The sequence below is a fragment of the Musca autumnalis genome, unplaced genomic scaffold (assembly GCF_047663935.1).
Source record: "Musca autumnalis isolate F117 unplaced genomic scaffold, ASM4766393v1 scaffold_3, whole genome shotgun sequence".
In the NCBI taxonomy this organism is placed as follows: domain Eukaryota; kingdom Metazoa; phylum Arthropoda; class Insecta; order Diptera; family Muscidae; genus Musca; species Musca autumnalis.
The window spans coordinates 246,552,863-246,566,725 of record NW_027411866.1 but is presented as its reverse complement, the minus strand read 5'-3'; the positions used below and the strand labels follow the sequence as shown (position 1 = coordinate 246,566,725).

Below are 13,863 nucleotides of genomic sequence, written 5' to 3'. Positions count from 1 at the left end.
CAACATTGTAGTTTATCGCAATATGTTGGTCATGACTTTGCCAATTTTTATCATAAAATATTTTTTACTTAGTACCATAGTTTAAAGCTATTTTTTGTATATTAAAAAAATAAATTTATGAAAAAAAACTGAAAAAAATGTTTTCATAACTAAATATCCAAATGGAACTAAAATATCTTTTTTTATTTTGTCTAATTTAATTTCCCCCTGAAAAATGCAAATTTAAACTTGTTTGTTAAATAATAAAATTATTTGTATACCCTATAGACGAGCAGGTGGGTGATGCGTGCTTGCAAAATATATTTTTTACAGCACGAAGTATAGTCTAAACATTCTTAAAATTGTCTTCTTCTTTCTCTTCATGAACGTTGTAACGTTGTCATAATAATTTGTTTATCTTCAACTTGAGAATAATCTGGGGAGAATTTGATAGAGATGTGAGAGGATGATTGCATTGTTTAAATTACATCAAGTAAAGGTAATCATAAATCAATTTATGTTGTATTCGCCATTTTTTTCTTATCTTAGTATGTCTGAGAAAATTTCTTTTCCACTTTGGAGGCAAACGTTTAATGTGTCATAAATCGATTTAGCGTTGAAAAAAGAGTGATGAGAATATGGAGTATATATTAGAAATAGCTAGTACTGTTCATATCTGTTTATCTCACACATTTTTTGGCTTTGTATTGCTTACACTTGGGAAGTTTTTGAGGATTCTGAAACTACAATGCTCATAGATGAGAAAAATCAACAATCAACACAAAACGCCGTAGGGCTTCTTAAATAAATCGCGATTCAAGTTGACATTTTTAGGTTTTTTTTAGGTTTTCACGACTTTGCTTGGACACCGCAAGTCCTATCGAAATGGGACTAAAGAAAATGTTGTGGCTATGAAAATTCTCTGCAAGACTGACGGTATTGATATTTTCGTTGGTTCTACCGTTATTGAGATATAGAAGTTCAAATTAGGACAATGTTATGCACGGTGTACCTTAACTAACTTTAAATGAAACTCGCTTACACCAGGGAAGTTTTTGCGGATTCTAAAACAGCAATGTTCATAGATGAGAAAAATCTAAAAACAAGAAAGAATGGCTTGATGGATTTTTGAATAAATCAATGTTAACATTTTTAGGGTTTATTAGGTTTTCACTAATTTGCTGGGAAACCGCAAATCCATCGAAATGGGACTTAAGGGAATGTTGTAGATAATTTTTACTGCCACAACTTTTCCTTTAGTCTTATTTAGATAGGACTTTCCGTTTCCAAGCAAGGTCCTGAAAATCTAAAAATTTGAATTTTGACCGCGATTTATTTAAAAACCCCTCTGGCGACTTTTTCTTGTCTGTTTCAAAATCTGCACAAACTTCCCAGGTGTAAGCGGGTTTCACTTAAAGTTAGGTAAGGCGCACCATGTATGACATTGTTCATACCGTCAGCATTTATGCTAACGAGGCTATATACACTTTCATACGGGCAAAATGTGCCTCATCGAAATAATGGTTTTAGACCCCAAGTATGTTTGGACGAAATGTGTTTCAGACAATTTGGAGTCGACTGAGCAATGTCCGTCCGTCTGTCTGTCTGTCTGTCTGGCTGGCTGAAGCGCACGATAACTCTCGAACGGATGAATCGAATCGGTTCAAATTTTGGCTTTCGTAATATTTTGCCCAAACTTAGTTTAAGTTCGAAGATGGGCTATATCGGTCCACTCCTTCCTGTATCTCCCCACAAAAGTTCGAAAATGTTCGGAAAATTTGTGCGCACGATAAGTCTTGAAGGGAGTAACCGATTTGGTTCATACTCTGCCCATCGTGAAATGTGTACCAGACTTAGATAAGGTTTCAATATGGACTCAATCGGTCCACTCCTTCGGGTACCTCCCAAACAAAATTTCGGAAAAGTTCAGTTTAGGGCCATCTCTCGATTAGCTTTGATTTTTGTTTTAGCAACTTGTATTCACTGCCCCCATACGACGGTACAAGTTTCATCAGGGGCAATTCCATACTTCCTGAGAAAATAGCCTGGAAGTTGCAAAAAAAACCCCTATGACACCGTGTGAGGTGGTTGGAGCGCCAGAAAACTCTCGAACGGATTTGCCGATTCGATCCAAAATTTGGCCTTAGTAATATCTTGTCCAAACATAGTTTAAGTTCGAAAATAAGTCATATCGGTCCACTCCTTCAGGTACCTCCCCCACACAAGTTCAAAAATGTTCGGAAAACTTATTCATACGGTAACTCTTTAAGAGAGTGGCCGAATTGGACCATACTTTACACATCTTAATATATCCACCAGATATAGATCAGGTTCAAATATGGACTATATTTGTCCACTCCATCCGGTACCTCCCACACAAAATTTAGGATAAGTTCACTTTAAGACCTGTTATCGAATCACTTTGATTTTTGTTGAAGTAACTTGTATTAACTACCTCAATTACGATGGTAAAAGTTTTTTCAGGGGCAAGTCCACACTTCATGAGTAAACTGCCCGAAGGGTTTAAAATCCTATGACACCATATTTAGTGGCTGGAGGGCTCGAACCGAATATATTTCCGAATATAGCTATACTATGTTTTTCGAAGGCCAGTGTGATAAAAAAGCCCTATCTCTCGATATCCCAGCAAATTTTTGAGCTTTAATCCTATCTATACTTTTGTCGGTGCATACGGCCAAAATTTTGAAAAACCCCCTAAATACAAAAGTTTTTATTTTATTATTATTATTTTTTTTTTTTTTTTGCAAAAGAAGTATTTCAATCCACACAGGCTGAGGGTATATCTCTGTCGACTGGTACTTTTTTACTTGTTGTCTGTAAGTTCAAATGTTCGAAAAGGGCCACAAAATTCTGAAAAGTTCCTGAATACAATTGATCTGCCCATGTATGAAAGCTTCATTTCAGATAGGCTGAGTGTATATTTCTGTCGGCAAAGTCGACTGATGCTTTGTATACCTTCAGCATTTATGCTAACGAGGGTATATACACTTTAATACGGGCAAAATGTGCCTCATCGAAATAATGGTTTTAGGCCCCAAGTATGTTTGGACGAAATGAGTTTCAGACAATTTGGAGTCGACTGAGCAATGTCCGTCTGTCCGTCTGTCTGTCTGGCTGGATGAAGCGCACAATAACTATCGAACGGATAAACCAATTTGGTTAAAATTTTGGCTTTCGTAATATTTTGCCCAAGCTTAGTTTAAGTTCGAAGATGGACTATATTGGTCCACTCCTTCCGGTACCTCCCCCACAAAAGTTCGAAAATGTTCGGAAAATTTGAGCGAACGATAACTCTTGAAGGAAGCAACCGATTTGATCCATACTTTGCACAACTAGAAATTTCTACTGAACTTAGATGAGGTTCCAAAATGGACTCAATCGGTCCACTCCTTCGGGTACCTCCCACACAAAATTTCGGATAAGTTCAGATAAGGACCTGCTTTCGAATCGCTTTGATTTTTGTTGCAACAACTTGAATTCATTGCCCTCCATACGACGGTACAAGTTTCATCAGGGGCAAGTCCATACTTCCTGAGAAAATAGCCTGAAAGATGCAAAAAGCCCCTATAACACCGTGTGTAGTGGATGGAGCGCAAGATAACTCTCGAACGGATCTGCCGATTCGGTCCAAAATTTGGCCTTCGTAATATTTTGCCCAAGCATAGTTTAAATTCGAAGATAAGCCACATCGGTCCACTCCTTCAGGTACCTCCCCCACAAAGGTTCAAAAATGTTCGGAAAAATTGTGCGCACGATAACTCTTAAAGGGAGAGACCGATGTAATCCATACTTTGCACATCCTAATATATCTACCAGATGTAGATCAGGTTCGAATATGGACTACATTTGTCTACTCCTTCTGGTACCTTTCACACACAATTTCGGATAAGTTCACTTTAAGACCTGCTCTCGAATCACTTTGATTTTTGTTGAAGCGATTTGCATTCGCTACCTCCATTAGGACGATAAAAGTTTTGTAAGGGCAAGTCCATATTTCTTAGGAAAACAGCCCGAAATGTGCAAAAAATCCCTATGTCACCATATGTGGTTGTCGGAGAGCGCGATAACTCTCGAACTGTTCAACCGATTTGGTCCAAGATTTGGTCTTCGTCATATTATATCCAAACTTAGTTTCATGGGGCAATACCGGTCCACAACATCTGGTACTTCTCCCCAATATATAAAAAATGTCCCTAAAATGCTAGGACTTGCATGGGGCAACCAAATTGGTCCAAACTTTGGATCTCCTAATATTTTGTCAACATTTAGTTTAATTTCTAAAATGGCCCATATCGGTCCTCCCTGAAGGTACCTCCCACACAAAGGTTCAACATTTGTTTCTTAGTGCAGTTAATTACTAATCCACATTTTTGTCGGCAAGTTCAAATGTCGAAAAAGGGCCACAAAATTCTGAAGAGACCTTAAATACATTCGATCTGTCCGTAAGTGAAAGTTTCACTTCACATTGGCTGAGCGTATATATCTGTCGGCGAAGCCGACTTACACTTTTTTACTTGTTTACTTGTTTTTTTTATCAATTTAGTTTCCTTAAAATGCAATAAAAAATTACACTTGTGGTTATATAAGATTTCCATTTGCCGGACTTATTGTTATATTTATCGTATCACTTTCTTAGATATTATTAAAAATTCACAATATACTACATTTATGGTTTCAGATTTTCTTTTAAATCTTTTAAAAGGTGGATTATTCCATAATATTTTTGTCAGTTCTAAAGAAAACAAATTATTTAAATTAATAACTAAAAAAAGAAGAAACAATTACAAATTATTCAAAAAATAAAAATTATTAAAATTCTTAAAGACATTATATAGTCTTGGCATTAAATCATTCGTCTATTATTTGTACACATCTGCAGTAATTTAAGCAACAAAGAACGCCTACTGGCTTCTCTGTGTCAGATGGAAGAATTCTTAAGGCATGACAAAAAAAAAAGATGTGTACCTGTGCTACCATGGAAAGGCAACAAATATATACATATAAACAAATACCTATTGTGAATATATATGTAAAGGCAGCAAATATAAGTATTTTTTCCTGAACATTCGTACATACATACAAAGCAAAAAAACAGTATAGCATCATTGACTAAAACGATGAAAATATGACAAAAAGTCTGTATACTTGAATCAAGTAAAAAAAAGTAAAGCCTTAAGATGCGTTCACGTAATCAGACATTCTTCACACAGACGCACACATCGACTTTTACAAAAGCGAGCAAACGACATTCAAGTAGAAAAATGCTTTTCAATTTTTTTTTCATTCATTTTTACGCTTGACTTCTAAAACACAAAACGTTGCTTGGTCTATTCTATGACTATTACTTGCTTGAATTTTTATCTATTATCCTTTAACAGTAAACGGACTACAGTACTTTTGGTACATTTTGAACATACTGGCACGCAAGTTACTCGAAATGTTATTGTTTTCGGTTTTTTTTTATACGTATGCTTTTATCTTGACTTCTACTCTTTTTGCCCATGTTTTTTATTTATAAAACCCAAATTGAAGTTATTAAGAGTAACAAATGATGATCACCGGCCACTAAACGTTTTTAAGATATGAACATTAAGGGTCAAAATTGAGGCTCAATGCATATAAATTACACTCAATTACCAAATTTCGCAGTAATTGAAAGAACCCCTCTGGCAAATTGGCAACAAAATTGATTGCTACCAATTAAAAGGATATGTGTATTTTTATATGGCTAAAATATATACTTGAATATTATCTCTAAACTGCCCATTATATTTGGCACTGATTTCCATGGTTATGATTTTTCTTTTTCATTACAACATTTGCTTCGCCCAGCCCTGGGGATAGGACAAACATTTTTTTTTTTTTTTGCGAACAATAACATATGTTAGCTTCCGATGACATGGGGAAAAGCGGAAACATTCACATGGATGCTGTGTTGTTGTTTGTTCTTTCTCTCCCTCTTTTCAAATGGCTAAATGCCAAGCATTAAATAAATTGCATGCATTGTGCGTAAATGTTGAGCGAAAAAAAGTCTATTACACTACCTCAAAGGCTCACAGGACAAACCGAAATAATAAACCCAGTCACAAACATGATGTACCGAACGTATGTCTGTTTTCTATTATTCGTCATTTTTATATGTATAATATAACATATTTTTTTATTAAATGTTGTTTTTTTAATGCTGTTTATATTTTTGTAGCCGTTTTGTGTTTCAAATTCACATGCGTTCATATTCATAGGGGTATGTAGTTATGTGTTTGTGGATTTGAAATATGTTTGCCTTTGGAATCTTTTGCAAAGCAAACCCCCCATTCCATATAAACCCAGACACTCTTCGAAAACGAGCCTTCGGGCAACAGCACAAACAAACAGTGAACAATGAATACCGTTTACTCGTGAGATTAGTTATGAAATGAACAATACTAAATGAATGTATGTATGTGTGTGTGATGGCTTCATGTATCCCCTTGATATATGAACATAGTACATCTGAAGAGTCTCACAAACACTTTGTGGTTGCAATAAATACTAAACATTTGCTGCAAGTTTTCTATCATACAGAAATTCTTCAATCGGTTACCTAAGATTAGAGGAAGAGGGTTGTACGGTGTGCTCAAAGCTGCAAATTGAGGTTGGTATTTTGGGAATCTCATCCAGGACAGGGAATAGTGGGCCAGTCAATCACTCAATTGCACTCCAATTAAACCAAAATTAAAAGTATACAAGATAAAGATATATGGATTTTGGAAAATTTTGTTGTGGGAGAATGTCCATGATGATTGTGGTCAAAATAGATCCACGTTTCAATACAGGGGTTGCATTCGCGATTATGTCGAATAGAGATAAACAGTGTTTTATTGTAGACAGTTCGGCTCGAATGTAACGCCTTTTCTGCTTCTTTAAATTACATATGGTAAAAACCAAAAATATTTTACAATCGATGTATCCTAGTTTCACCCATTCAAAATTCGCGAACGGTTAACATATTCTGTAAAGTATGACTGCAATTCTTTAAAATGAAGTGTGTTAGGAGGGATCCCTTAATGTCGACCATTAAACTTAATTTTCGTGGAAACTGTGTTTGCATCAATGTAGAAAAAAAAATAGGTAAAAAACTTTTTAAGTTAAACGGTTTTATGTTAAACATGCATTGCAATGTTTAAGATAAATGTACTAAAAACCAAGAAATAATAAAATAGATACAGTCGTGGGAATTAAAAACATATGCATAGACTAGACTAAAATAAAACCGTAGGGCACGTCAATTTTCTACAATCGTTGATTAAAATGTTTGTTTTGTAATGTTACACTATAATTAGGCAGTTGTTCAACCGACAACGATGGACGTTTGATAAGTAGGGCTAGAATGTGGAAACAAGCTAGCAAGCTCGAGTTTTGGGGTTTCATAGTGGTGAGCGATACCATTAAAGACAAACTACGAGTGAAACGATTCCTCGCCATCCAGCAGTGTGAATGTCCAACGATAAACTAGTTGAAACATCTCTTTTATTTACATGGAGTGTACAACTATTGGAATTTCCATGAGCAAGAAAATAGTAAGTAATGTCATCACCGTCTGCGGGCCAACTGCCTAACGACGAATTAAGCGATTCTTCTATCGCACATTATGTCGATAATTTGTAGACAATTGACGTGTCCCACGGTTTTATTTTAGTCTAGTCTATGCATATGTTTATAATTCCTACGACTGTATCTATTTTATTATTTTTTGGCTTTTAGTAGTACATTTATCTTAAACATTGCAATGTATGTTTAATATAAAACCGTTCAACTTAAAAAGTTTTTTACCTATTTTTATTTTCTAGTTTTTAGTTTTTACTTCGCATTCTGTTTAATTCATTTAGTGCTTCATTATTGCAAAGTTTCTTGCCCGTTAGTTTATTGCAGTCCCACTCCTCCATACGTAGTCCCTGCAAAGATCTGACTCTACTAAGAGCCACGTAGGCTTGACCTTCTTCAAACAGTTTCGCACCTAAGTATACGACTGCGTGATCCACAGTGCTGCCCTGCATTATATGTATTGTAGAAGCCCATGATAGTATTAAAGGCAAAACACATCTGTGTGTATCGCTCCCGTTGTTTTGTTAACCTGGCTTCATTTTCTTCAGGTGTTTCTGACGCTATCATCTGTGTGTATCGCTCACGTTGCTTTGTTAACCTGGCTTAATATTCTTCAGGCGTTTCTGACGCCGTCATTTGTGTATATCGCTGACGTTGTTTTTTTAACCTGGCCTTATATTGCTCAGGTGTTTTGACGCTAATTGTAATCGACTATTTCTATCACCTTCACTTTCTTTAGCTCGTTTTGCTTTATAATTTTCTTTCGCTTCTTGAAGCCTTCGTTTACGTTGTGTTGCAGTTTCTGTTTTATTTGTGTTGTATTTTTTATATTTTTTTACCATTTTGTTCCCACAAGTAATGGACATTTAAACGGTCGACCCCCCAGAGGTCCAATAAAGCGACAAGGCTATGTACAACAAGATGCGCCTGAGTCTTGAGGGGAAAACGCTAACGACATATCATTTTTATCCACCCTAATGCCATACAGTTCTCGGCGCGTTTTAACCTTTCACCTTAACTTGGGTGGTGTACCGCTAACGACGTATCATTTTCAGCCACCTTAACGCCACACAGTCCTCAACACGATAAAAAATCTTGACTTGGGTGGTGGATTCAAGCTGGATTAATCAGATACCTAAATTACAGATTCACTTTCTAAATTTAAATCTTAATGATACGCCACTTAGTGGCTGCGCCCATCTAAAATATTGAGGTTGTATAGTGCACTGTATTCTTCTTGTTGAGCCCTTTCATTTGATACCCATATTGGTGGGATTGATAAAACCTACGTTATCCGCCATTTTGTAGCGGCCGCCATCTTGGATTTCAATTTTTTTATAGTATATTGTATTCTGCTTGTTAAGCCCTTTCATTTGATACCCATATTGATGGGATTAATAAAACCTACGTTATCCGCCATTTTGTAGCGGCGGCCATCTTGAATTTATAATGATAATGAATAAACATAACTGTATTGTCACCAAAATCCAAAGTGTATACAAAATTTCAGATTAATCGGTTGACAGGAAGAGTGTCAAATTTGAATTACTAACTTTGACCCAAGAATAAATAACAAGTAAAAAGTCGATAAGTTCGGCCGGGCCGAACTTTTTATACCCTCCACCATAATATAGCCTTAACTAAAATGGAATAATTAGGGTCCTTTTACAATTTTAGGTTGAACAATTTTTCGACAATGGATAGACTCCTACTATTGCTTAAATTACACTGTGAACACAAATGTTGGGGCAGAGATATTTCCTGTTGGAGATCAAAGCCCTTGGGGTGTGTATATTAAAAACCCCGAAGGACAGATGCGCCGTGAGTCGAACTTCCGCGTTATGGCGTGATGAAGTTTTTGCAAGAGACCCTGTAAGCCATCATGAATTAGCATTATATCTTTGTTTGTTGTTTTTGTAGAACACTTAAGCAACAGTGAACAAAGATATAAACCTAATTTCTGATGGCCCACAGGGTCTCTAACAAAAATTTCATCACGCCATAACGCGGAAGTTCGACTCACGGCGGATCTGTCCTTCTGGGTTCATAATATACTCACCAAGGCCTTTCTTCCCCAAGAGGAATTTTCCGTGCCCCAGACTTTCCCCTCCATTTGGTTGCACAGTGTTATCTAATCTAAAAAATGTGTTCAGCTAGGTGAAAGGTACCACCTATGGGGCTATATCAAAGAGTCAACCTATCTTTAATTTTTTTGGCGGAAATGTTTTATAGCTGCAGGAAACTTCAAGAGTCAAATTGAGGGTAGTTTCATCAAAACAATGTAGACCCTCAAAAATGGACCCATGTTGACGAATTTTAGTGAAGAAATTTCGTGACCACTGAAAATTCCCGAAAATCGGGAGGTACCGTTATATGGGGCTATACCAAAACATGGACCTATGTTGACGATGTTTGGTGGGGATGTTTCATGACCACTGATAACCTTAAATGGCAAATTACAGCTAGTTCGGTTACAAATTGTGGATAAAATTCTCAAAATACCGAAAATCGGGAGGTACCGTTATATGGGGACTATACCAAAACATGGACCTATGCCCATATCCTTTAGTTTGTTGATCACTAGGAACCGTAATTGCCAAATTATAGCTAATTCGGTCTGCAAATGTGGCGAAGAACGTCAAAATACCTCAAATCCGGAGGTACCGTTATATGGGGGCTATACCAAAGAGTGGACCGATATAGCCCATCTTCGAACTTGACCTGCCTATGGAAAAAATACCCTCGCGTGCAAAATTTCAGCACTCTATCTCAATTATTGCGGACGCCAGAGTGATTACAACAGACGGACAGACGGACAGACAGACGGACAGACGGACATGGCTAGATCGTCTTAGAATTTTATCCTGATCAAGAATATATATTCTTTATAGGGTCGCAAATGATTAGTTCGATGTGTTACAAACAGAATGACAAACTTAATATACCCTCCATACTATGGTGGAGGGTATAACAAAATTGTATTAGCTATCACAATAAAAAACGACGCCACCAATGCTCGATTAAATTTTTTTTTTTTTTTGTTTTTGGCTTTAAAAATTTCAACTGTAACAGATCCAATTTTGTGACCGTGAACAGATTTGAAACCACGATTTTTTCGTAACCCATGTACCAAAAAACGCGGATGTGCTCGCAAAAAAGAATTTAAATTTTTTTCAATGGAATTGTAAAGGAAGATGAAATTTACCATGCGACCAAAAATGTGCCTTATTAAAATGTTGGTTTTAGACCCAAGAATGTTTGGACATAATTCGTTTAAGACAATTTGGAATCGATCTAGCCATGTCCGTCCGTTTGGCTGTCTGGCTGGTGCGCACGATAACGGATAAACCGTTTCGAACCAAATTTTACACTTCGTACCATTTTGTTCAAACTTAGTTTATGTTCGAAAATGGGTCATATCGGTCCACTGCTTCGGATACCTCCCCCACAAAAGTTCAAAATTGTTCTAAAAAATGGCGTGAAATATAACTCTCGAAGCGAGAAATTGATGTTGTCCAAACTTTGCATATCGTATTATGCCTTCCAGACATGGTAGAACAAATATAAGGTAAAGTTAATACTACAACAAATACAACTCGAACAACAACCACAAAGGAATTTGTTTTTGTTTGTAACGTTACTGCCAGTTGTATTTGTAAACAAAACAATGAAATGTCTATAAATTATTGGAATTTAAAAAACTAATAATTTTTCACATTTGGTTCAATATTTTGGAAAACATGAAGGAAAATTCGTTACATTTTCAATTTTTATGTTTCCACATCATTCCACTAAAAGCATAAATTCTCGCAGAAAGTAGAATTCTTGCAGAAAAGTTTGGGGTCGCTGGAAATTCATAGGAAAAGGAGAAGCTGTTTCAATGTTTTGTTTTAGAAATCAAAGAAGCACATGTTTATTAGGGCTTTATTTTTTTAAATTTTAACAAAATGCCTCACATATTAACAAACGTTGTATCGCATCTACAAGCGGGGATTTACTGCGCGGCTTATCGTTCGAACTTGGAGGAGGTTACATATCATTGATATGAAGAAGTCTTTCTGGGAAATGGTTTTTTCCGAATGATATATTTTTTTCTCAAAAAATATATGTCCCTAATGTACATCGAAATAGAAATAAATGTATAAAATGTCATAAGAAAATTGACACTAACGTTACAACCCAGTTCAGTCAGCTGTGTATTGCTGCTACATTTTCTTATTCTATCATGCCTTCCAGATATATATCGGGCTCGAATATGGACTGTATCGGTCTACTCTTTCGGGTACCTCCCACACAAAATTCGGGTAAAGTGAATTTTTAAGAGCTCCGCACGGATCGTTTTGAATATTTTTTTCAGTAGGTTGTCCTTGCGGCTCCCTTTACGGTGGTAAAATTTTTTCTTGCGCAAGTCCATATTTCCTTCCTTAGTTATTAGCATAAAAGCTCCATGAAACCCTGAAGGCGCCAACCAAAATTGCAAATCCGCACGATACTCCTCGCAGGGACTTTCTGATTGGTACACACTTTGCACATCGTATTATTTCATCCAGGCATGTATAAGGTTAGAATATGGACTATATCGGTTCACTCCTTCGGTTGCCTCCCACAGAAAATTCGGAAAAGTGAAGTTTAAGAGCTCCTCTCGTATCGTATTTATTCTTTTTTAGTGGGTTGTTCGAGCGGCCTCATTTACAACGGTACATTTTTTCCGGAGTGAGTCAGTACTTCCTAAGATAATAGACCATCCAAAACTCTGCCGGTACCAGGGCTTCGGAGTCGAGCCATTTTTAGTTGGACTCCGACTCTGGAGTCGACTTTGTTCACGACTCCAGACTCAGGAGTCGACTCCGAGGGTAATTTCAAATACCACTCAAAAAGATTAAATATGTACAAGTTTCCAATTGTTCCTATATGTTGGCTCTTTCATAAGATATTCTTTGCGAAAACATTCGTTCTAATATAATACTCAACTTCAAAACTTGCATATAAATCCTGATCTGATCCCATTGAAATGAAAACTCAATAAAATCGAGTTATGTTCCACTGACACCCTTCCCCGTGATGAAATCTTTAAGCTTTGAACATTGTCAGCTTGAAGGTGCTATAAAAACGTTGACCCATATAAGAAACAATATGTGAATGTAACACAATTCGGCTTGATGAATTCTTTGATGAATTTAAAATATATAACTTAAAACTCAGTGCTGAATTCAAAAGACAACTGACATGGCAAAATAGACATAGAAATTTATTATAATGCAACTCTGTATAATATACTTTTTGCCTGAATGTTTTCATAGTTTTCTTATAATATGAATAAACAGGCCAACGAAATTATTTTTTCTTATATTTTTCATATAAAAATAAAATTAGCCGAATATGTAGAAAAAAATTTGCCCATAGTCGAGTTATTTTTTTTTCGACTCAGACTCCGACTCCAGCAAAATTGCTCGACTCCGACTTGTAGACTCTGGCTAAGACTCCTAAACCCTGGCCGGCACATACTAAAACTTTTTCAAAAATGTCTTTCAAACTTAATTTAAAGTAATTTAATATTTCGAGTCCTTTATGAAGAAGCTTGGTTACTAAAAATGTTTGGTATATGTCAATGATTTGGTATAGTCCCACATTACGGTACTTACATATTTTAAAGCAAACTCGTGATACAAACCAATTTGTGTTCGGCATAATTATTGTGTTCGGTTTGGTTTTTTTTGTTAGTGACTGAGGGTATATCTACGTCAGATACTTTCTTACTTGTTTTAAATAAATTCACCATAGACCATATAAAAAGTTAATAGGAGTCAAGGCTAAAGACGATTCCACGAAAATATCTTTTTGGGAAGGAACTTGTCCATTTGTTAATTACGTATCCTATATACATAAATAAATGTTCATCAAACTTGTTTCGTTGTACTAACACATGTCAATATTCATGCATGTGACGCATGAATGAAAAAAAATACTTTGACAGAAAAGGACATAACTGCGTTTTAAAAAAAAAACTTCTTGGAAACGTACATCAACATAAAATTTAATGCGTTTGATGAACATCACAAAGGTACACAATTCCAGAATGAACATGAATAAAAAATTCTACATTCATCACAATGCTAAGAAATTGAAATCCTTTTTTGTGTCCTTTTTTCCCTAAAGAAAGGATGAATATGTTAAAGGATAAATTAAGGATATTGTTTTACTAATAATCGATTTTTGTTGTTTTCTAGTTTTTTATTTTTTCCCAGCTCTAAAAGTGTCCTGCCATTTTTGCCAAATTGC

The 13,863-nt window shown here is 35.9% G+C and overlaps 1 protein-coding gene across 3 annotated transcripts in view; it reads right to left on the bottom strand.

Moving 5' to 3' along the window:
* The window catches only part of LOC141399246 (uncharacterized), a 318,788-nt gene that overhangs the window by 100,144 nt on the left and 204,781 nt on the right, over positions 1-13,863 (bottom strand). The window lies entirely within an intron of this gene.